This window comes from Phyllostomus hastatus, unplaced genomic scaffold (assembly GCF_019186645.2).
Source record: "Phyllostomus hastatus isolate PE091 unplaced genomic scaffold, TTU_PhHast_1.1 phas_scaffold_12, whole genome shotgun sequence".
NCBI lineage: Eukaryota > Metazoa > Chordata > Mammalia > Chiroptera > Phyllostomidae > Phyllostomus > Phyllostomus hastatus.
The window spans coordinates 16,501,777-16,527,154 of record NW_025334007.1 but is presented as its reverse complement, the minus strand read 5'-3'; the positions used below and the strand labels follow the sequence as shown (position 1 = coordinate 16,527,154).

Genomic DNA, 25,378 nt, shown 5'->3' with positions numbered 1-25,378 from the left:
AATCTGAAGGCAGAACCCGTAACAATTTCTTATAATCTCATTTGCAGTACTGTTTCAAACTAGGCTTCCAGAGATGTCACTGTGTGTTATCAGAAAGGCTGAGTGGTAACGATTGCACATGGCTTTGCACTTCGCCATGTGCTGGGGGCAAACACATCACCGAGACACCATCCCTGGGACCCACACATGCGGGGGAGTGCCAACGCCGAGTAGCCAGCAGTCATTTTGCATTTCAAGAGACTGAAGAGGTCGGGGTGCAGGGCCCTGGACACATCAGGGAAGGCTTTACAGAGTCTGTGACCCTTAAGGCAGATCTTAAAGTTAGCCGGGCGGGGGAAGGGCAAAGGATGTTCCATCACCACATTTGCTGGATTCCTGGCCCTTTATATACTGCATCTCATCGAATCTTTACAACCCACCTTGCCAGCATTTTTGAGAGCGATTGTTGAGAGAGGTTGTTACGTGCCCAAGGGTCCACAGAGACAAAGCCAGGATATCTCATAAAACAGGTGGGGTTGTCTTATCAGTTTGCTTCCAGAAAAGGCCAGGCTTCCTGTTCATTCCATACAAGGTTAAACCGTTGCTTAAAAATTATGGGTTTGTTTTTTTCAATGACGGCAGCATGTGGCTGATATACTTCACCTTGGCTGTATATTCCTGCCTCTGATGGAGAGCCCAGCCCAAAATGCCTGGCATGGGTCACCAGCTTTCTTGACGTAGGGGAACCTTCCCGAACCTTCTTGTGGCACCTGTGTGGTTTTATCTGATTTCCTGAAAAGGACATGATTTTTTTAAACACTTATATTTTAAAAGAAGAACATGAAGCTTTTGAAGGGGCATCTATGTGTTTATATTTTTATGAACTTGAACCCTATAGGCTTATAAATACCATTTCAAATACCATTTCCTATATAATATAGTGACCTTGATATCTTCATTCTCTATCCGTACAACCTGGAAAAATATGTAACACAGGTCACTATTATGACAAAATAGCCAAGCTGTTTTGCGTCCTTTGTTAAATTATTGCAAGAGTCCTGCAGGACAGTAAAAAGGTAAGAATTAAAATTGATGTGTTGAACATATTCTTGCTTTCTTTTCAAATAGAAACAAGGTACAAATAGGAGTGGGTTCCAAGTAGCCATTAATCTTTTTCTAGTGATGACCCATACTGTTAAAAATTGTAAAACAGCCATGGAAAGTTTACTGCTCTAATGAATAAGCAAATTAAAATATTGGTCTTTCAAAATTTTCTTCTTATTTGTTTTAAAGGTTTTATTTATATATTTTTAGAGAGGGAAAGGGAGGGAGAAAGAGAGGGAGACAAACATCAATGTGTGGTTGCCTCTTGTGTGCCCCCCCCCCCAGGGACCTGGCCCGCAACCCAGGCATGTGCCCTGACTGGGAATTGAACTGGCAACTCTTTTGTTCACAGGCCAGCACTCAATGCACTGAGCCACACCAGCCAGGGCCTCTTATTACTTTTGAAATACATACTCAGTTTTAAAATGTATATATACACAGAGAGAGCTCCCCACCAGCTACTTTTATTTATTTTTATTTTTTCAATTATAGTTAACATTAATATGATTTTGTATTCGTTTCAGGTATACGGCATAGTGGTTAGACAGTCATATACTTCACAAAGGGTTCCCCTGATATTTTTAGTATTCCCCTAGCAGCATACATAGTTATTAATTATAATATTATTTTTGCAGGGTCTACACATAATTTTATTAAAACTGAAGAAATAACACAACAGCCTTGCTAGATTGGGGGACCCCCCCCTTACATCATTTCCCACAGTCTTGAAGCGCAACGCTTGCACAGTAAGGATTTTTTTTTTCAAAGTGATTTCTGTGTAGGAATCAGACTCTGCCCCAACACCATCATGGCTTGGACTATTTACAAACTGCCCCGTTTTAAGTGTTCCTTCTATGGTGGTTCTCTCCTTTGTCCCTGCCCAGTGGTTCCAGTGCTGGCCCCTGACTGATCCTGAAGGAACTGGCATACTATAGGGGAAGGGGTGGTGGGCTCTTCAGAGTTATTGGCACCGGCCCGGGGATGCTGTCCCTCCCCACAGGGTGGTGGATGGTATCCTGCCAGCATGGGGGTGGGGGGCTGGTGCAACCAGCAAGGGTGATTAGGTGGAGTGGGTGGATCGGCCCAGGCATCTGAGCCCTTCTCGAGCCTATCCTGATGCCCTCTGAACTGTGGGAAGGGGGAAGGGTGACATCACTGGACAACGACTAGTAGCAGTGAGGAGTAAAAGGAGAACCCTCCCTGACCAGTCCCTACTCCTGTCAACAGCCAGCAGACTGTCCATGCATCTGGGCGTGGAAACAGAGAGGCAGGTAGGTAGGAAGAATCCAGGCTTGCGTTGCCCCCAGCCTCTGTCCACCCGAGGAGGAATCGAGGTAGCAAATGGCTGAAATGCTGCAACGAAGGGGTAAAGGGAGAAGTTCCCACTTGCGTAGCGAGGGCTGGAAGGAGGCAGACCTTACTTGTGAAGTGCTGTAGGCCCCAGTGGGGCTGGGCCCTGGGCAAGCTGGGAAGAAAGCAGGCCAGGCGGGATGCATAGGAGCCAATGTTCCCGACCAGCCTATGTCCTGCCATGCGCCTTGTAGGGATTGCTGGGGAAGGTGGGCTGGTAACTAACTGCACTAGTGGCCCTCACTAGCCACCAGCCAGTCTTGTCTGCAGACACACTGGCTCCCAACCAAAATTGCAGGACTGCCCCACTCACAGCTGAGGTATCAGGCCACGAGTGTATTCAAGAGTATGGCTTCATTCAGCCTAGGATCCTCAGTGCATGCCACACACCCTGAGCCTGACGGTTTCTGGCTGAGGCAGGAGGCGCTTAGGCCTGCAACACCCCCCCCCAGGCTCACACCTCATAGAGGATCAGCATCACTGGGGACCCAACACAGAACCGGGGCCCCATCCAGGCCTATGGAATCTGAATTTGCCTTGTCACAAAGCCCTCAAGTGGGTCCTCCGCATGTTCCGAGTTCTGGCTACCACAGCTCTCTCCACTGGTCTCGGTCACAACCATCATCTCTACCCTCCACGCTGGTGAATCCAAGGGACAGTTCTCAGCCATGAAACCTATCAGCAGCATTTACACTCTTGCTTCCTTCTTGAAAACCCTTCTTTTCACGTGGCTTGCAGTAGGTCTCTGGCCTCCTTGCTGGTCCTTGACTGTGCCAGGCGTGCACCTGCCACAGGACCTTTGCACCGGCTGTTGCTTCTGTCTGGGATGCCCTCATCCCAGTTTCCCAACGACTTGACTTAACCCGTGTCAAGCCCTAGCTCACATGTCATCTTGGGCAGCGAGGCGTTCCCTGACTGTTTAATACATCCCTCAGTATCCTTTCTGATTTTTTTTAAAGATTTTATTTATTTATTTTTAGAGAGGGAACGGGGGGCGGGGTGGAGAAAGAGAGAGAGACATCCATGTGCGGTTGCTGGGGGTTGTGGCCTGCAACCCAGGCATGTACCCTGACTGGGAATCGAACCTGCGACACTTTGGTTCGCAGCCTGTGTTCCATCCACTGAGCTACACCAGCCAGGGCTCCTTTCTGATTTTTTAAATAAAGCTTCTTCACCATTTAATGCAATGCGTTACTTGTTTATATTGTTGACTGTCTGTTTCTTGAATTCATGCACTTAAGGAAAATAGAAAAGCCGGAAATATGACAATGCATATGTGCATTTATATAAAGGGTTAAAAGCACGTTTAGAGGGAGCAATTGTAGTTTACAACAGGCAAAACAATGCGAGTGGAAAGAATGGGGAATTGCGCAAGAGAAGCCGTGTTTTTCCCAGAGTATTTTGGAGCTTTCCCATGCAGTATCTTTGAGTGAGTAGCAGATATAATATGAAATCTTAGGTCATACAATGGAAGACCCAGAATTTATTTATAAAAAACTGTGTATTCTTTCATGTTTAAACTTCAGTCACTTTCCAAGTACTCTCCATTTGCTACAATACACCTATTGAGATGCCTTTCCACTGCTCACAACAGTTTTTGGACTTGCTGATTTTGATGCCTTTTAGTGCTTCTGCCGTTTTCTGTTTCACCTCTTTTACATCAGCTAAATATTTCCCTTTGAGGACTTTTATCATCCAGGGAAACAAAAAAGTTGCCAAGGGTGCAATCCGGTGAATAGGGAGGTTGGGGCATGGGGACCATGCTGGTTTTGGTCAAAAACTGCTGAACACTCAGCGCAGTGTGGGCAATGTGCTTGTAAGTCACCCATCATGAAATGGGCAAATGTGTTGGAAGAGTCTCCAAAACAAAAATTCACTGAAGCTGAACACAGCCTCTTACAACAACGCCAGCTGGTACCTGGTAACAGATGGGTTCCCAGAACTGTCACATAGCTGGGGAAGCCTGTACAACAAGGGGCCTGCCCTCCAGAAGACAATTGTGATTTTTATTGAGTCCCCCCTTGTATATGCTTGAACTCTGTTTTGTCTTAGGGACTTTCTCTTTCTCTTCATTGCTTTCCATTTTAGTATTCAATAGTATTTTCACCAGAAGCAAGCAAGGAATAGGAAGGAGGTCAATAATAAAAGTCTATTTGTTCATTGCAAGTATTTAATAAGTAATATAGTTGAAAGTTGTTTGGTGATTTCGTTGTTGTTGACTTAATTATCTGCATTATAGACTGTACTTGCCTGTATGTTGGGGATTCAAAAGTGCCTCTTTGAAAATAATCCCCCCCAAATTATACATGTAAACACTGCTTGCAACTCACAAGTTTTTTAAAGCTCATGTGCATGTATTTATTTTTGTTACAATTCAGTGGTTTTGAGTATATTTACAAAGTTGTGTAACCATCACCATTAAGGAATTTCAGAACACTTTTCATCATCCCAGAAAGAAACCTAGTCGCCATTAGCAGTCACTCCCCGCCCCCAGTTCCCCCGTAGCTATGGCAGCCATGCCTCTGCTTTCTGTCTCTGGACTGGCCTGTCCTGGACGTTTCATACAAATGGAATCATACAATACGTAGCCTTTTATTTCAGGCTTCTTTCACGTGAGGTTTTTTTTTTTTTTTGAAACCTAAGAACTAAACCATATTTTGCTAACCAAAGGAACTGTACTGACCTTTATTTGAAGTGCAGCTTGAACGGAATTTACATAAGTAATGTAACATTTACACCTGTCACAATTACACTTCTTCAAACTTTTGTGTCAGTAATTATTTTTGGTTAACCGCATGCAAAACTTGACATATTGAACACAGAAAAATTCAACTCTTATCCACAAAATAAAGGTCATATGATTTCTTTTTCTTGAAGAAGAAGGAAATGCAGATATTTTTCCTCATTTCCTAATTTAGCTGGCAAAGCTGAGTTCAGTCTCATTTCATCACCACAACTACTGCCTTTAGTAAGGACTTACACTCATTGTGTTTAATGAGGAATCAAGCTCCGAATTCTTAGCAACAAGTAGAATCGGTTCCCTGTGGCATAAGATGATGGTGCTTTTGATCGTATGGCTTTTTGTAAAGTAGTCCCTTCCTCACATAATTCCATTACCTCACAAGGCTGGGGGATTTCACATTTAGCTCATGTGATGATTTTTTGGTATTCTATCTCCTCTATTTTATCACTGCTTTATATTATTTGTGTACATTTATTTTTCCCTTTTCATTGCCCATCAAGTTATGTTTGTAATCCTCAAAGTTCCCAGGTTAACTCTTGGTTTGGCAGATGCTTAATGCAGTTTTGAAAAGTCAATTTTTACTCCAAGTGGGAGTGGAATTTCCATATGAGTTTATACGTGTTTCTGTTCTGCATTATTTCACCCCACACTTTGGAAGCACTGCATCTAACTTTAATAAACTGAATCACTGTTACTTGTATTAATGTTTCAAGCCCAGTCTCTAGAAAAAATAGTTTATTCCAAATAAATTTATTGAATTCATGTTATGGAATTTGAAACTTACCATATTGATAAAACGAAGCCCTGAGTTGTAAGAGCTGTGTTAGGTGTATTATTGATCAAATATTTGATGATCTTTCTAGTGGGACCACAGCACTCAGATCAGATTGGCCACGTGACTTGCAGCGCTTCCCCCCCCCCCCCTTTTTGGATCGTACGTCGCAGTGTGGGACTTGTTTTGACCAATGACATATGGGTGGATGTGATCGGTGTCACTTTTGGGTGGAAGCTTTAAGAGCCAGCAGAGGTATTATTTTGGTCTCTTTCTATAAGCCAACGAGACCTGCAATATATCAAGACAGGATTTGATCCATTAGGTCAAGGTTCATCAGCCTGGGTTCAGAGGGCAGATGGCATGGAATGGAGCCACAGCTGAACCATAAAGGACATAAAGGTGAGAAAGAAATCTTTGTTTTGTATTAGCCATAATTGGGAAGAGGGGGGTGGGGGTGGTTTTTTTTTAACCACAGCATAGCTTAGCCTAAACTGACTGATAGGAAGTGTTAAGAGAAGGCGTAATGCCGTTTGCCTGCATTCACATTATGAATCACAGCAAGCTTGCACTAGATAATCTATAAGATACATTGTAACTTTGTACTGTTGCAAATAAAGACAACTCCTTCTGACTTAGAAAAGGAATTCCTCAGGCGAGATAATAGGTATCTCTCAGCATGGCTGGAACGTGGGATTGATTCATCAGCGAGAACAACGAGTACCCAGAACACGACTGGCCTGATTAAGATGCTATCACTGCTGGGTACTAACTCGCGCCACAGGCATCATCACCATGGGACCACCTGTGCTCACTACATACCAGAGGCTACCACTGCCCATGCCAGAATGAATCCTGAGCTGTGCCAGCACCTCTCTGTTGCTTGCCCAAGACTCGGATCTTCAAAAAGAGTATCTGGTTGGCCAGTCTCGGGTCCCGCGCCTAATCCCTTGCTGCCAGGGTTCTTTCTGGAAGAGCAACTTTCAAAATAGCTGGCCTCTGGGGCTTTTTAATGAAAAGACTCACAAAATAGTTGGCTCTCTGGCAGAGGGTGTTCAGTTGCTAAGCAACCCCCCCCAAAAGACAACCCCCAAAACTCTCAAAAGAAAACTTTACAACTCCTAATCTGTATTTCTCACTAAGTCATGCTTCCGTTTATGGGGGTATAATATAAGCAACGTTAACGATCCATTCTAATGGAAAATTGATGAGAGGAAGGCCCATATGCTAGTCCAGTGCTGTCCAATAGAATTTTCTGCGATGGTGGAAATATCCTCCGTCTACACTGTCCAGTGGGGTAGCCACATGTGTCTACTGAGCAGTGGAAATTAGGCTAATATGATTAAGGAAATCAAATCCTGAATGCTATTTAATTTTTAACTTATTTAAATTTCAATTTAAGTAAGTACATGTAGCTAGAACCTACATTAGCACAGTTCTGGTCCTTTCGGGCACCATAGCTAGTTTTCCCCACAAAGGTTTTCACATTTTTGTTAGATTTATTGCTAAATAAAGATTGTTATTGAAATTGCTGTTTTTTTACATTTATATGTCCTCTGTTGGTTGGTTGTAAATTATTTTTTGTTAATCACTTTTAATTGATCCACTGTCTTAGTCCATCTGGGTTGCTATAAGAAAACACCATAATCTGGGTGGTTTTTGAACAACAGAAATTCATTTCTCACTGTTCTGGCTGCTGCAAGTCCAAGATCAAGGTGCCAGCAGATTCGGGGTCTGGTGAGAGCCCACTTCCAGGTTCATAAATGACCAGCTTTTCGCTGTGTCCTCAGCTGGCGCAAGGGACTAGGGAGCTCTGTGGGGGCTCTATTGTAAGGGCACTCACCCAACGTGAATGCTCCACCGCTCCACCGGCAGGGCTAGTTACTCTCCAAAAGTCCCCACCTCCTGGTACCATTACATTGGGTGTTAGGTTTCAACATTGGAATTTGGTGGAGGACACAATCAGTCTACTGCAAGCCACCTTGTTAAATTAACTCTTTAAGTTTCTTTGGATTTTCTAAGCATCCTGTCTGTGTTGAATAGTTTTGCTTCTCCCTTTGTAGTCCTCATGCTTGTTTTTTCCTTCTGTGTGCTAGGACCTCCATTGTTTAAGAGAGGGGTCACAGCAGACATGCCTCTCGTTCTCTTGCTTTAAAACGCACACTTAAGCCCTGGCTGGTGTGGTTGAGTGGATTGAGCACCGGCCTGTGAACCAAAGGGTCACCAGTTCAATTCCCAGTCAAGGCACATGCCTGGGTTGTGGGCCAGATCCCCAGAGCTGGGCATGTGAGACGCAACCACACACTGATGTTTCTCTCCCTCCCTTTCTCCTTCCCTCCTCCTCTTTAAAAATAAATAAATAAAGTGTGTTGTTGGTGTTTTTTTTTTTTTTTTAAGAATGTTGCCAAATAGTATATGGAAGAAAATCTCAATTTGGTGAAGGAAACATTTCTTATATAACTTTTCAATATATATTGAAATGTTTATGTAAGACACTATGTGGTTATCTATTTTCATGCTGACTTTACCTTAAAAGATAATATACTGTCATTTGAGTTATTTTCTATGCTTTTTTCCCTTTTTAGTATAGCTGCACAAGAACATTTAAGCAATATTGAGAACAGATCTCTTATTTTGGCCAATGGCTTGAGAAAAGAATCCAATTTCTGATTATTTAGATGTTGTGTAATGGTAACATTGCCTACCATTGAGTTCTGTGTTTTCCCTCGTATGTGAAAAGTATAGAAGCATACCACGGAGATATTTGGGGTTAAGTTCTAGACCACCGCAATCAATCGAGTATCGCAATCCACTGAGCATTCTTTTTGCTGGTGGAGGGTCTTGCCTTCGGTTTGTAAAACACACATTTGTGAATTGCAAGAAAGTGACCTTCAATAAAACGAGGTACGCCTGCCATTGTTTTAATAATAAGTATTTCTTATACCTGAATCTAGGGCTCACTTAAAACTCTTCACCAGCCGTGACTGCTTTCAGACTGCAGCTGGAAATGGGGTATTAACTCTCAGTGCCCGTATACTAATGAGTAGGTGTCATTTGAGGAAAGGAATCATTAGTGCTCACAACCTTGACCTCTTTTTCCTCCCTGAGTGATGCATTGGATGTTTACAGAATATAAAGATGAAAATCCTAATTACATGAAGGCAGTCAAACTAGGCCAGTTCTGAAATGCTTTTCATCAGTAAACACACTCATGGAGCAAGAGAGATGAGACCATCAAATTAATTGGTGTCAGCTCGCCACCATACGTGTTCCAGCACAAAAATCCCCCAAACTTGCCCTCCAGGGAACAATCTTTTGACTCAGCCTCCTCTTGCATTGTCAAATCAATTAGGTGGAGAAGTGAATGCTGGAAGGGAATAAACGAGTTATTCTATTTTCCCACATAAACACCAGTTTTATTCTGAATAATCACATAATTTTAAGAATTTTTCTGAAGTTTACAAAAAGTAACCCCAGTGTCGTTAATTCTGGAAACTCGATTTTGGACATTAGCACTACCTAAGTTGAACGGTACCATTTCAAAAATTTCAGAACTTCTATAGATTTCATTTTTAAAGTTAAAAACATTTGATTTTTCATGGTAAGTGATGTTACTGAAAACTTAGTAGACTTTTAGTTACTTTGATGATTTTTTTAAATAAAGATTTTATCTATGTATTTTTCGAGAGGGGACGGGAGGGAGGAAGAGAGGGAGAGAACTACCAATGTGTGGTTGCCTCTTGCATGCCTCCTACTGGGGACCAGGCCCACAACCCAGGCATGTGCCCTGACTGGGAATCGAACTGGAGACCCTTTGGTTTACAGGCCTGCACTCAATCCACTGAAGTACACCAGCCAGGGCATTTTGATGATCTTTTTAATCTTACAAATTAGCAATGCATATAAATATATATAAAATAATAAGTTTGTCTAATGACTTGCATTGGAGGCCAGGGAGTTGCATTTTGGTAAACCCAAAATGAAGAGAGATGAATTTGGATTAATACAGAGAAAGGCATGATCTCATTGTATTTTCCTTAGTATTGGGTTGGCCAAAAAGTCTGTTTAGTTTTTTCCATAAAATAAGATACACAGTTTTCATTTTGACCAATCACTTTATTGATTTGGATGTTTCGAGTGTGTCGGCTATCCCCCACTCTTGGCTTCCAGTGGGCAGAGGCCCGGGGTGCTGCTAAACATCTTCCAACGCACAAGACAGCTCCACAGTAGAGAACTGTTTGGCCCAAGTGTCAGTAGTACCAAGAAACTTTGCAAAACACTGTTAGACACATTCTATCAGTCACAGCACCTTCTCCATACACTGCACAAATCTTTTTGTGTGTGTGTCAGTTGCGTTTTAACTTCTCTTGAAATAAAGCATAATACACTGAAAATGTTGTGCATCTTCTTCCATATTCAGTACTAAAATGGCTGCACAAAAATTCACCAATTTTGATAATTTTTTTAAATGCACACTGATATAACAGGTGTCACAATACAGTCTAGTGAAATTGTTTTTGAATGAAGTTAAAGACAACTAAGCACTACTGGAGTCATCGTATGGGCAAAACATAATGGACTTTATGGCCAACCCAATATTTCCTGAAGCATCAGATGAATTGTAAAAAGTTCAAAGAGCTTCTTATTCTTTTTTTTAATTCCACTTTTTAAAAAAATATTTATTTATTTATTTTTAGAGAGGAGAGGGAGGGAGAAAGAGAGAAACATCAATGTGCGGTTGCTGGGGGTCATGGCCTGCAACCCAGGCATGTGCCCTGGCTGGGAATCGAACCTGCGACACTTTGGTTTGCAGCCCGCACTCAATCCACTGAGCTACACCAGCCAGGGCTTTATTCTCGATTTTTGAAAGTTTCTGTTGAATAATGCTGAGCTTTTCTAGCATTTGAAGGTCACACGTAAGAGTTCCAAGCAGCGCAGAGCGAGTATGAAAAATAAAGTGTTGCTACAGCCTTCCAGGGAAGCCTGCAAGGATTTAGATTCCACCGTCATCTGAAGCAAACTATTAATGACATTGGCTAAGAGTATTTTAGATTTTGGATATTCTTGGATTATGTAATATTACTGCCCCCATCTGGGTGGTGCAGGGCTCAGGGGAGTCCCCCTTGGACTTGCTCTCCAGTCCCTCTCCTGCCTCACCTCCGGCTGGGCTCCCAGGCCGCCCCACTGTAGCCTGAGGTCCACAGTTGGCCATCCTCCCAGCAGAACCCACGTAGCAGTGGGGGAGGAATCCCGCACACCTGATTTCCTATCCCCAACCCACTGAGGGGGCCCTGGAAGCTAAGCCAGTTTCCAGGAACAACCCAGCCTGGCTCTGGCCCTCGTGGCCCGTTGCCTCCACCACCTGGTGTGGGTAAGAAGGCAGAGTCGGAAGCCAGGTGTCTCTGCCATGGGAAGGACTGTGCCCTAAGTAGGGGGGCCTGGTGAAAAATGAATATTCTTTTTTTTTAAGATTTTATTTATTTTCAGAGAGGGAAGGGGGGGGAGAGGGAGAGGGAGGGAGAGAGAGAGAGAGAGAGAGAGAGAGAGAGAGAGAGAGAGAGGGGAGAGGGAGAGGGAGAGGGAGAGAAAGAAACATCAGCGTGCGGTTGCTGGGGGTCATGGCCTGCAACCCAGGCATATACCCTGACTGGGAATTGAACCTGCGACACTTTGGTTTGCAGCCCGCGCTCAGTCCACTGAGCTATGCCAGCCAGGGCAAAAATGAATATTCTTAAGTGTCAGTTGGCTAGTGTCCAAGTAATAGTTATTTCAGAAAAAATCTTTCATTAGTCTTTCTTTAGGTGCTGACTATAAACTACACCCAAGATATGTTGCATGCTCCACCTACATTTCAGAAAAGCCTAAGAATCACTTGTAGGACCTGCTTAGAACCCTTTTTTGAAAACTCTTGGGTTTTTCGCCCTGGCTGGCATAGCTCAGTGGATTGAGCGCGGGCTGCGAACCAAAGTGTCGCAGGTTGGATTCCCAGCCAGGGTACGTGCCTGGGTTGCAGGTCATGACCCCCAGCAACCGCACACTGATGTTTCTCTCTCTCTCTCTCTCTCTATCTCCCTCCCTTCCCTCTGTAAAAATAAATAAATAAAATCTTCAAAAAAGAAAAAACTCTTGGATTTTTCAATGCTTGCTTTAAGCCAAGACACGATACTTTCATAAGGGCACTTGTTAATAGCTGGTTAGCATTAGCAGTTGCAGAGATAAATTCCTGTTCCATCAATCTTTGATTATGATTCTGACATACGATTTTCAGGTAGCATTTCCTTAGTGACTGATCCTGTGCATGGCTTGTTGAAATGTAATGCAAAGTACATGACTCTCTCTATTTCTTCTTTTGAAAGTTAACTGCAATGATTTTATATGTTTTGTGTAGATTTAATGATTATGTGTTTATGAATATCTCTTCCCCCTGCCTATTTTCAACAGATTTGAATTTTATAAACCTTTACTCATATTTTCTCAGGAAAATATCCTGCACGGATAAAAAATAGGTTTTTTTTCTATAAAAGAAATATTCATTTAAACTGAAACTAAAAAAAAATAAAAATATAAATTAAAAATAAATAAACTGAAACTAGAACTCAAGCTTTTTTTACATGCCTCGTTTTCACAGGTATTCTAAAACTGTCTTTACTACTTGTGAGAAACTCAAACATTACCTTCCCAGTGCTGAATGAAAAGACTACATTGAATTCATTGCCTGAAAATGACTCCCTGAAGAGCCAGAGATTATTTAATGATAACCCAGCAAATCATAAAAGTGAGAGATTTCTCCTGGGAAAGAAGCAAACGAAATCCGCCCTACAAAATATATTGAGAGGTCACTAAAAACCCCAACAGACTCCTTGCATCGTTAAGATGCACGCTGTCAACTCCGTATACAAAGGGAGGAATTAAGAAGTTTCCTCAATAACGCCTTTTCCCACTACTGCTTTGTATTTAGAGATGACAGAGGCAGTATATTAACAAGAATAAGAGAACGTTTGTATCTGATTCCTGTTATTCCACAATATCGCAGCTATTTTCATTTGTCGTCTACCCATTTGTTCTTGGCGCACTCTCTTTCTCGTCGAATACACAACATCCCGTGATGGTGCTTGTGCGATCTGTTCATTCGTGTGTGATGCAAATGTTTAAAGATAACCATTTTGCCCTGCCCTCTCTATGGAACGCGGGACACGAGGAACTACCCGAAAAAAATACTTTGATTTAGGGACTCTAGGCAGCCCAGGAATGTGCGAGGCGGGGGACAAACGGCAGCTTCAAGGTCCCGACTTCAGGCCCCGCCCCCGCCGCCGGCCCCACCCCGTCCTCCCCGGGCCCCGCCCCTGCCCGCCGCCATGTTGTTCTCTCGGCGCTGGGCGGGAGCTGCGGGAGTCAGACTCTGGGAGCGCTCTCGCCGCCGTGTCCAGCCAGCCCGTCTCCGACGGTGTCGCTCTCCTCGTCGCCCCCGGACAGGCCAGGCCGGGGCTCGCGGACGTCCCCCGTGTGGCCGGGAGGTGAGCGGGGCGCGGGCTCCCTGGCGGGGGGCCTGGGGGCCGGGGGCCGGGGGCCGGGGGCCGGGTGGGTGTCATCAGTGTCCGAGCTCGCGTGGGCCGCCCGCGCGGTCCGGGCCTCCTGCGGCTGGGGTGGGCGACGCGCGCGCGCGCGGGGCCTGCGCGCGCGGCACTTGCCACGCTGAGAGGGGCCCGGCTTCTTGCCCCCTGCCTTGTCCCGACTGACGCAGCGGGAAAGACGGGTTCCCACACCCACACACAACCGCGGGGAGAGGCACGCGCAACCCGCGGGGACGCACTCGTACACCAGCCTCGCCCCCGCCCCCCCCCAGCCGCTGGGGACGCGCACCCACACGCCCCAGCCCACCCAAACCGAGCCCGATCCCGAGCGGCTCGTGCGGAGAAAGCGGAGGCGCCGGCGCGCGAGTGGACGTTGGCGACTCGTCCCGTGCTCCCTAGGTGAACCCTTGCGACGCGTCGTGACCCCCCCCTCCCCGGGTGAGGAATTTGGAGTGTAAAGCCAATCTTGGGGCCGGGGCGGTTTGGGGTGTTATCTGGTTCAGACTGGCTAAGGTTTCCGAGTCGTGTTCCCTGCGTTCTTCCAACTTAGTCTGTGAAGAGGCAAGATGAGAATTTGGAGTGCCGACCAAATCGTGGTGGAGGTATTGGTTTGGTTTCTTTAAGTGATGACACATCCCGTGACCACGGTTCTTTTGAGGAATGACTTTTTTGCTAGTTTCCAAATCGTCACGTGACCCATCGTTTAATAGGATCTCAGCGCCCCGATGAAAGCAAATAGATAGAATTTGATTGCTTTGGGAAAATGAAAAAAGTAATAGTTGCCCCTGCCGGTGTGGCTCAGTTGGTTGGAGCGTCCTCCAGTATACCAAAAGGTTGTCGGTTTGATTCCCTGGGGGGGGGGCCCGCGTATGGGAGGCAGCCGATCCATGTTTCTCTCTCACATCGACGTTCCTCTGCCTCCCTTCCTGTCTCTCAAAAATCAGTAAACATATTTTAAAAAACTTTTTAAAAGAATTTTTTGTTTTTACTTGTCTTTCAGTCTCTACCACAGTGGTAATGGAAAAATCCCTAAATTGCCTGTAATCTCAAAAAACCAGTTCGTGGCGCTAAACCGTAATGATGAAGGAAACCCAGCACTGTTGACTCGCAGACTTTTAAGAAGATTATTCTTAGATTCTCGTTTAGAAGCTTCTGTGGAACTTATCGCTACTTCGCTAGAACTCTCAGTATCTTATTTAGATTTGCAAATCTAAGACAGTGGTATGGCAGTCTGGTGCTTTCAGTGTTTTTGTGTAGCCATTGTAGTAAATTGCTCTTGCTTGCACTATAAAAGTTTCTGGCTTAGTGATTCATTTATTTTGGAGAGTTTTGTCACGTGGGGATAGTTTTGGTGAATCGTTTGTGAGGTTAAAGGGGACCATGAGAATTAACTGGAACATCTTTGGCCTTGATTCCAGCGGGGTTGTTTAGGGAAATTAGCGAAATACTTAAGTACTGCTGCCCCTTTTCCAACCTATCTTTTCGTTTCTTTCCCAGGCACTTCTTCCACCTGTGCTACACTGCTCTAGAGGCCTGAAGGTAAGTCCCTGTGGTTGTAGAAGTTACATTGTAGCCTCCCCTTTGCGTGTGTGTAAATCCTGTACATACATCATTTCATTTAATTGTCATAGCACATCCTCGTTATTGACTCCATTCTACAGGTGAGCCATTTGCTGGGGCCTTGGGGGTTAGGTCTGTTTCCACAGATCACACAGGGCGGAGCCAGGATTCAAAGCACGCCTGCGGGAGTTGCCGGTGGTATTCTCAAGCTGGGACTTTGATAATGTCTGCAGGCATTTTGGGTTCACACCTGGGATGGGTGCTGCTGGCATCTAGTGGGTAGAGGCCAGGGGTGCTGCCCAATATCCTACAATGTGCAGGGCAGGCCCCACGAGAGAGAGAGAGAGAGAGAGACAGAGAGAGAGAGAGAGAGAGAGAGAGAGAGAGAGTGTCTCTGGCCCAAATCGTCACTAGTGCAGGGGTCTGTAACTTTAGAGCTCACGTTTCAGGACTTCTGTCCGTTCTTCAAACGCAACAGCACTTTCCTATTTAGGATACCCCCTTAGCATTTTAAGAAATAGCAAGGGAGAAATTTGAGAACTTGAAGAGATTTCCTTTGACTGAGAGACATACTTATTCATTTGAAAGATTACGGGGAGAGCAAATAATTTCTAATAACAGAATCCATTTTTTTCAAAGATTTTATTTATTTTATTTTCACAGAGAGGGAAAGGGAGGGAGAAAGAGAGGGAGAGAAACATCCATCAGCTGCCTCTTGTACGAGGGACCGGACCTGCAACCCAGGCATGTGTCCTGACCAGGAATTGAGCCAGTGACCTTCTGCTTTGTGGGATGATGTGCAGCCACCTGAACCACACCGGTCAGGGCTACAGAATCCATTTTTTTAAGGCAAAAGTGGCCAAAGGAACTCGAGAACCAATTCAGATCTGTAGAAGTAAACTTAAGGCGTTAGGTTTCTATTACTTCAATTATCAGTAAGCATTTTCTCAGTAGCGTGCTGTGCACTGATGGAAAGGAACTGCCGATATGAAGGGCAGTCAGGAGCTTACAGTATAATCACGATCATAAGATCAGGTTCTGACTCGTCCTAGAACAAAATTTATTGCCTGGGCTGCCCAAGGTCAGGGGCCAGGTGTCATTAAAAAAACCCCAAACATGATAGGTGCACACGCACACACATATACCTGTATCACGATATTTACTGTGCGAGGAAAAGTTAATGTGTTTTTGATAGATTTGTGGGTTGACCGCATGTGAATATTTACAGGAATCAAATCGCATAGCCATTATTGTTGAGCGTAAAAAATCTGAAATTTAGCCTCAGTAGACAATAGTTCTGCATGCATTTTATCATGGAAATCAAGACATAAATGATGAAAATATTTAAAAAAATAATGACCCAAAGGTCATTTCCTTTTCTTGCAATTTCCAGCCTGTTTTCACCATGCCCATCTAAGACTAGGCACTTCAGTCTATGTACACGGCTTCATTCTGGGGGCAGGCGTTACTTTTAGGTGAACTTTGGGAGTGAGTGATTGAGAGCAGGAGTCACGATGGGCGGGCTCTGTGAAAGTGTTTGTTAGTCACACAGTCAACACGGCATCTTTCGCGGCGAGCTTTGCTTTTTGACTCATGCTGATGAACAGTGTGTTCTTTGCCAAAGAATAGATTTCTCATCAGGAGCTGTCTGCCGTGGGGTGAGAGCGGTTGCTAAATTATACATCTGAAACGATTGCCATCTCATGGTGTCTAACAAAGAAATCTGTGTTTCTTTCCTTACTGGAGGGGCTGTATTCTGGAAAGGATCAACAGGAGTTGGTGCAGGAAGGACATCCCTTGGCCTCCGAGGAGTCTTGCTCAATCTCTATAGTTGGCTTGCTGCTCTGGCCAAATGAGGTCACCACGTTTCTCTTTATGAGATTACAGGAGACCAAGTTAGAGACATCAGATTATTGGTTTCCAAGGAGTTCTGCTCCAGGCAGTTGCTAGTTAAGCAGCAGGAAAAAAATCAGCCAAATGGAAGTGTGTGTATGTGTGTGTGTGTATGTATGTGTTTGAAATGTGTCTCACTTGCAAGCTAGCTAGGTAATAAATTTGTTAGTGCAAACCAGGGAAAAGAAAATAGGGCATATGATTAAGTAGGTTGTCAACAGAGAATATTTATTACAGAGTTGTTTTTTTTTGGCAGGGGGAAGGGTGAACTCACAAAATGCCTCAGGGAGTTTGGAAAGCTCTGATACAAAGGTCAGAGTACCTGAGGGGGGACAAGTCCCACTCAGGTGTGTAGCTGGAGGGAGGCCTGGCTGCTTTGTGCTGGGAAGGCAAGGCGGGAGCCTGGGGGCCCTTCGGCTCATACCACAACCTGGGGGAGAGCCCTGTTTCCCAAAGTGAATCTGGATACCCTGCACGTTGTGAACTTGAGCTCTGGGATGTCCACAGTCTGCATTGTCCCATTACCTTTTGTTTTTGACCATGGTGGGCCCAGGTTTTGCAATGCTGTTGCCAATCGTGAACATGGAGGGGATGATGAGATGGAAATGAATGTAAGTAAGGTAACAGATCAGCTGGCGGTGGAGGGAGACGGCTGTACATTCTGGAAGCACAGTCGAGGCTTTACTGAACCTGGCCCATTTTATTTATCCTGGAGAGTCTCTGGACACAGTTCACGTTTGTCCCAGGCCCGATGCCTCACAAATGTATGGCATTGTTTGACAAGGGGTGGAGAAGCAGCACGGCACAGCGTGATGCATTCACTCCGTGGCCGCATTCATTATCCAAGTGTGATGGGTAGCCGAGCAGTGTACACCAATGAACTGAACTGTTTAGTGTAAACCGAACTGCTTTAATTAGAAATTCGTGTGCATCGTGTTAAGTTTTGGGGTTCAGAAGCTAAGGTAGTTTTGGGGTTAGTTCTCATCAGAGTGGTTGTGTTATCAGTGTGAGAGAAGCCTGAAAAAAAAAAAAACAAACCTTACAGATTTCTGTTTCTGGAACTTGCTATGTAAAACTCTAATGGAGGAACGTTGAAATGATTTAACAGGCTCAAAAGAGGTAGAAGTCACTGAGCTGTGGATGCTGTAAGGCGACTGACTGCTCTAGTCTTTCCTGGTTGAGGCTTGTGCAGTCAGCAGCGATTAGGTGAACATGCCTAAAAATACGAGTGTGGTTTAGTTGGAAGTCACAACAGAACACCAGAAGCACTGTTGGAGGACCAGATATTGGTAAATGGAGAACACTCTCTGGATTTGTTTATTTATATATTTTTAAAAGATTTTATTTACTTCTCTTTCGAGAGAGGGGGAGGGAGGGAGAAGGAGAGAGAGAAACATCGATCAGTTGCCTCTTCACATGCGCCCCGTCCAGGGACCAAACCCACAACTCAGGCATGTGCCCTGACCAGGAATTGAGTGGTGACCCTTTGCTGTGTGGGATGATGCCCGACCAACTGAGCCATGCCCGTCAGGGTGAGTGTCAGTCCTTTTAAATAAAGTTGCATAAATAGTTGTTTTGGAGCAAAGAGCTGTCGCCCTCATATCCTATTCCACACTTAATATTTGCACAGTACTTGAGTTTTTATCACACCAGCCCTGGAAAACCAGCTTTGCAAAGGTATGATGTCATGGAAAGGAATGTGGTACGACTTCATGTTGAAACTGTGAACTACTTCAAGCGCCAGTTTGCATGGTGTCCTGCAAAATGTCCTGTACCTCTGTGCTTCCCCAGAAATCTGGAGCAGCCTGCCCTGTCTCCATTTTCTGTGCAGACCACCCCTCGATCCCCGCTCCTCCCTCATTGTCCAAAGTGTTTCGTCCCCATTTCCTGCTGCTCACGCTTCTGTAGGAGGCACAGCTGGTGGAGAGAGGGGCCTCTGGCTGCAGAGGGGTGCTCACGGAGTCCCCAGCCTTTTGGGGAAAGCTTGGCGCTTCCGTTCAGCCCTGGCTGGCCTGTCTGAGTAAGTGTCAAGAAGTGCACTAGGCTTCCTGGTCTCTTCAGTTTGTCACCAGTGGACCATTTATTTTCCATTTTCTCAATTTTGTTGCTGTCTGTCATCCGTAGTTCCTTCTTGCAGTCCTTTTGGGATTTGTGCGTTTTTTAGTCCTTCTGTCATTTGCTGGGAGTGAAGGTAATGCCTGTTTGACCTGCCCTGCGTAGACTGGGAGAAGTTGTTTAATCTTTGTGCACTTGCATTGATTGATCTGTAAAACGTGGGTGAGAATGTCCAACTTGCAGGTGATTTGAGGGCGCTGTATGCCTAGCAGATTTGTAGTAAACAGTGGCAGCTCGCGTTATTCCCGCCATAGCACTTGTTATGTGAGCAAACGACAATAGCCATGGCTTAGGGAGGTGGGCGCATTTCTTGTGTGCTGAATAAAGTGGGTAAGACAGAAGAAAGAGATTTTTTTTTAAGCAAGAGATTTTGGAAATGGGGACAATTATTAGCTTGGCTTTAGAGATGTTGAACTTCAATGCCGCCAGAGTACCAGGGGGAACACATTATAAAAGGGGTTGGAATTCTTGCCTGGCCCCCAGGGGGTGGGAGGGCGGAGGTAGATTTGGTTTAGAAAGCCCTGGTTTTTATATCCCAGGGAGATACGGTTTGGGAAGACCAAAGGGCTTCCACCTTGCCATATACCAACGTTAAGAGCGTGTTAGGAAAGGGAGCCGCCTGGTTGCAGAGAGCTAAGGGGGTGAAGGGGAGAGAAGGTGGAACTTATTGTCAAGGGTAGTTTTATGGACGATTAAGCAGGGAGCATTTTCAAGGTCACTGCTGGGCTGTGGCCGAGTCTGGCTAAGACTGGAAGGTCTTATGCCTCCAGCTAGAGGCGTGATCCTTTGCAAGAGTCTGTCCCAGTTGGGCCTCCAACTTATTGCCTTATTCGTTTAAAAAAAATGCTTGCTTAGAGGCTTGGGATGTGGTTGTTGGCAATGCATTTTATGGTGGGGTCTTGAATTCAGTGATAAAATTTAAATTAAAACAAGCCCAAAATTATGGGTTTCTTTACTTTCACTAAACAGGGAATTGAAATACATGGTATCCCCCCCCAAAAAAGGTAAGATTATTTTTAAATAAAATGCACAGAATAAATATTCAATTTAAATTTCCATCTATGATGATTTCACAATGAAATCCTAGTTTCCTTCTAAAAAACCAAACTAACAAAAAATGCCGCCGTACCCTTTTGAGATTTTATGTCATGTGCATCCAGGCACTGGCTGCTGCATCTGGGAGAACTGACTGTCTAACAGGTGGGCCTCCGGTGAGGACGCCGGGTAACCGTGAGGGTGTTTTCTAGAAGCGCACACCGTGAAGTCCTAAGAGAAGCACTTTTCTCTTTATTGACTTTGCGGGTACATATGCCTTAAGCCATTTGGCCGAGGCCTGAGGAGAAGCCTTTGGATTGGCCATTAGGAGTTGTTGGATGACTTCTGCGCATATAATAGGAGTCGGGGAATGAAGTTGGGAGCCTATGTGTAGCGAGCGGAGTAGAGGGTTGATGAGCCGTAGATGGGAAATGGGTAGTGATGACACAGGAACTTCAGGGTTGGAAAGCTTTTTGTGAGCAAAGTCAGCTTCATTACCTTAGATGGGGGCAGGCAGGCATCGTTGTTAGAGAAGTGGGATGAAGTGACCTTTCTGGAAAGCCACTCTTGTGTCCTCATTTTGACCTGGTGACAACTTTTCTGCAGAATGGGAACCTTTAATCTAGCTGAGCCCTAGATGCCAGACATAAGAGCTGTCCTCTTGAAATATGTCTTGGGAAATTTCCACTTACTTAATTTCTCTAACAGCCAAGAAGTTCCACTTTGCTCTGGCTTTGTGCCTTGAGGACAGTGCTTGTATACTAACTTTTTCCTGAATTTATTTGGAACTTCTCCAGCCCTTACACTTTCTGCTCCAAATTAAAGACATCTAGTCTTTATCCAACTTGAGAGGAGGCAGAAGCAATTTTCCTTAAGTTACAGCAGATCATGTTTAATTAGTGTTCTAACATGTGTATTCGGATTCATTTCTTTTACAATGCATTCTACCTGAAATAACAGCCTAATTCCCAGTACTGTATTCCTATATTGTGATCTTTATCTGTTTTTTTTTTTTTGCATTTTAGTTCTGCCCCCTGAAGTGATACATTAAACAACCCAACTCTTTTCTTTATGGACAAACATTTTAAGTGCCTTTTATAGGTAAGTGTCTTATTGCAGGTAGATATCATCACGCTTGCTTCTTTTAAGGACCCCATTAAACACAACAGAGAACAAAACATCTTTACTCCCAGGGCTAGCAGTTTCCCGAGTCTGTTCACTGAACCATCACAGCTCATGGTTGTAATATTAATAAAGTCTCATGACTGGAGGAGAGAACGGGAAATAGCAATGCCAAGTAAAGAAGAAAGTTTTGAGAGTGTTATGAACTACACAAATGGATCACACGTAATATACAAATGGTGCAGACATGTATTGACCATTTCTTGGAGGTCCAGATTCCTTTAGGAATCTGATGAAACCTTTTGTACTCTTTCCAGAGAAAAGCTGAAGCTCACATGCTTCCGTCCATAACGCATCCTCATTTCACATGTGGTTCTAGGTGCATTCATCCCCTGCAGCTCCTTCGTGGACTCCCACTTAAGCACACTGTATATGTACACTGTCCAATATGTACTCATGTACCAATATAAATTTAAACTAACTGAAATGAGACAAAATTAAAAAGTCAGATCCTCAGTTGGACCAGCCACATTTCACGTGCTCTGTGACCATGTGAGGTTAGTGGATAACGTATCGGACAGCACACTATAGAATGTTTCCATCAATGCTGTCCGATATTGCTGGTCTTTGTTTTCACGATAGTGTAAGATTTATTGGGTTGGCCAAAAAGCCCATGTGTTTTTTCTCTGTAAAATAAAAGACACGTTTTTCATTTTCACCAATAACTTTATTGACTTGGATATTTTGAGTGTGTCGGCCATCCCCCACTATTGGCGTCTAGTGGGTAGGGGCCAGGGGTGCTGCTAAACATCTTCCAGTGCAGAAGACAGCCCCACAGCAAAGAAGTGTTTGGCCAAAATGTTAGTAGTACCAAGAAACTTTGCAAACCACTTTTGACATGTTCGATCAATAATCAGTCACAGTGCCTTCTCCACACACTGCACAAATCTTTTTTTGGGGTTTCAGTTGTGTTTGTACCTTTCTTGAAATAATAAAGCATAATATGCCCAAAATGTTGCATATTTTCTTCCATCTTCAATATTAAAATGGCTGCACAAAGATTCACCAATTTTGATAAGTTTTTTTTTTAAATGCTCGCTGATATGACAGCTGTCACAATACAATCTAAGACAACTTTCAAATGAAGTCAAAGACAACTAAGCACTACTAAAGCCTTCATACGGAAAAAACTAAACGAGCTTTTCGGCCGATGCAACAGTTCCTTAATTAACCAAGTCTGTTTTTTCCTCTTGTCTGTCCCACTCTCTCCACAACTGTTAATGATTAGTTAGTAAACCCAGCTACAGACATGCCTTGTTTTAAGCAAAATTGTGAGCATGTATTTCCTAAAAGTTTACTCATATGACTCATCTTCACAAAAGAAACATAATGGAATGAGTTCTTTAAATATTGTAGGTTGAGCTGCTGTGATGTGATGTGTGGTTTGCTTTCAGTTTTTTCCTTCTCTAGCTGTCTCTGTGAGGTACTGCTCAGTGATCCTCTAGATAATTTATTTCGTCTGTCAGGCTGTGCCTCCAAGTTGGTCTATTCCAGTGGTATTTTGTTTAATTCTTCTTCCCCCACGCCATCCCCGGCCGACTTCTTGTAGTAGAGATAGACTTACTGACTTCCTTGACTTGCTTCTTGCCCATACATTTCAGCAGGACAGTCAGAAAGGCTTAGAAACACAGAGTGGAACTAATTAGGCTAAGCGAGACATACCTATATTAGCATATTATAAGGAAATAAGTACGGTTCCAGTGAAAAGTGAAATAATTGAGAGATTATCCATGTTTTTACTTCCTTGGTTAGTTTCTCTGAGCCTCAGTTTCTTAAGCTGTGAAATGAAATTAGCGGTATGCCTCTGACTAGGACACTCAGGGTGAATGCAAAAGGAATGCCTGATTTTGAAAAAAAAAAAATCTGTTCCTAAATTTATACCAGGAGTGATAAATTCAATTTAAGTGTTTGGAAGTAAGAACTAGTCAGGGGCCACAGTGCGTGTTTCACAATCTGAAATTTTGAGAAAAGCAGTACACAAACCCAGCCTGTTTCCCTTAGGCTGCTTGTTAGAGAAATGTTGTTGTTTTTGTTTTCAACCACCAGCTCCCTGTTACAGTCAGTGGTGCTTATTTTAAAGTGCTTTTCTTATTAGACTTGCAAGTAAGAATTGATTTTTTTTGTCTCTTCCCATACATTTTAGTAGACCTCAAAAATAGAGTGGGGGAAGAACTGATTGATCAGAGAAACAAAGAATTGTAAGTATGGAAAGTACAAGTGGAAAAATAAAAATAGAATAACAAGAATAAAGGAGGAAGTCATTTACTTTCTTCCCAGTTTAGCACTTCTTTGGTACCTCACCGTGTGTAAAGCTTGGTGAGAGATGTTGCAGAACAATAAAAGAAGGAACGAATGATGGCATTACGTGTTGTGTGTCCTTCCCAGGGAGTTGAACAGACTCATACACGACTGACTGGTTAGAGCGTAAGTGGATGAGAGCTGCAACAGAGGTGGAAATGATTAGGGCAGAGGGAAAGATTCGGCAGGGGAGGAGGCACAGGCTTCTTGGGTGAGGGACCTAAGCTGGGCCTTTGGAGGACTAGGGTTTTCATAGCTGTCCAGGCGTAGGGCGGGGCCTCCCGCGCCACGGTAAGGGCCTGATCAAAGGCAAGACAGTAAATGCCTGTGACAGGTTTGGGGATGGTGGCTTGTAGGGATATAATTGCGACAGGCTTGTAAGTGAGGTTGGATAGCTCTTCGGATGCCATGCTCAAAATCTTGTATCATGAAAATAATGAAATAAATGGGTTTAGCTCCCTGTAAGAATGGAGACAATTAGATCTATGACCAGTAAAAATGTCTTATCTTTTTAAAAAAAGATTTATTTATTTTTAGACAAAGGGGGAGGGAGGGAGAAGGGAAAACATCAATGTATGGTTGCCTCACGCGCCCCCTACTGGGGACCTGGCCTGCAACCTAGGCGTGTGCCCTGACTGGGAATCAAACTGGCGACCCTTTGGTTCACAGGCCAGTGCTCAGTCCACTGAGCCACACCAGCCAGGGCAAAATGTCTGTCTTTAACTAAACATTCCTGTTAAAGATTTCTCCATGCTTGGGTCTGACTCCCTCTTGGTTTATTGTGGTATATGGCTCTGGAAACCAGCAAGGGGTCCGAGGCAGGCCAGAGAAAAGGCTACTACCAATAAACTATCCGTAAACAATTGATAGTGCAAGATAAAAGTCCACAATAGAAGAGTTGGAAGAGTAGTATTATGAAAAGGGAAGGGTTGACATACAAGGCTGTTTTTATCTTTAGTTTTGAGGTATCTGCTGAAAACATGGTTCATTTTCCTTCCTGCCAGTGACCTACTTATCCAGGTTCCCATTGAGATGAGTGTGTGCCACACAGGTGTGTTGGTGCCAGCACTTGGTACTGTAATCCTAAAATAGTATCTGTTATGCTTGTAACTGGTTTATGTAAAAGGACAGTGCTGCAGGGACAAGGAGATTATTTGTGGCTCTGTGTAAATCTAATTTTAGGGTCTTTTTGCTAATAGGACCTTAGGCCATATATGTGTGTACCCATAAATATATCTATATCCATCCATATATCTAACTCGCCATAAACTCCATCTTTCTAGTATACGAGGTCTGTCCAGAAGGTATCCAGCCATGTACTATGAAAAATGGAGATATTATCGAAGAAGATAAAAGGTACAAGAAACATGGCACATAGGACAATGACGCCTCAGTCCCCTTCAAAGCAGGCACCTTGGGACCTCACACAGCTCTCCCAGTCCCCATCAGCTGCCCTGTAGTATTTTCCTGAATCTCATCAATGGTCTGAAATCTCTTCCCTTTCAAAGGTGATCTTAGTTTTGGGAGAAGCCAGACGTCGTAGGGCGCCAAATCTGGGCTGTAGGGAGGCTGAGTCACCTGGGTCATTTGATGTTTTTGCCAAAAAAACTGCACGGGATGTGATACGTGAGCGGGCTCATTGCTGTGATGAGCTGCCAACCACCAGGCGCCCGTAGCTGCAACCTTCAGAATGATCCAAGTAGTTTCCACGGAGGAATGTTCAAGCTTAATGCAAAATCTGATGCCGGTTTGTTGCTCTACTCAGTGACTGGTACA

General features: G+C 44.2%; 1 protein-coding gene across 6 annotated transcripts in view; it reads left to right on the top strand.

Moving 5' to 3' along the window:
* The window catches only part of RAB9A (RAB9A, member RAS oncogene family), a 47,452-nt gene that overhangs the window by 12,090 nt on the left and 9,984 nt on the right, over nucleotides 1-25,378 (top strand). For 2 of the 6 annotated variants that reach the window (XM_045856077.1, XM_045856079.1), the window contains exons 1-3: nucleotides 13,310-13,462; nucleotides 15,017-15,058; nucleotides 21,148-21,223. The gene's annotated coding sequence lies outside the window, so the exon portion shown is untranslated. Of the gene's footprint in view, nucleotides 1-13,309; nucleotides 13,463-15,016; nucleotides 15,059-21,147; nucleotides 21,224-25,378 lie in introns of those variants that run through there. The other 4 variants (XM_045856076.1, XM_045856081.1, XM_045856080.1 and 1 more) reach the window with 3 other exon arrangements.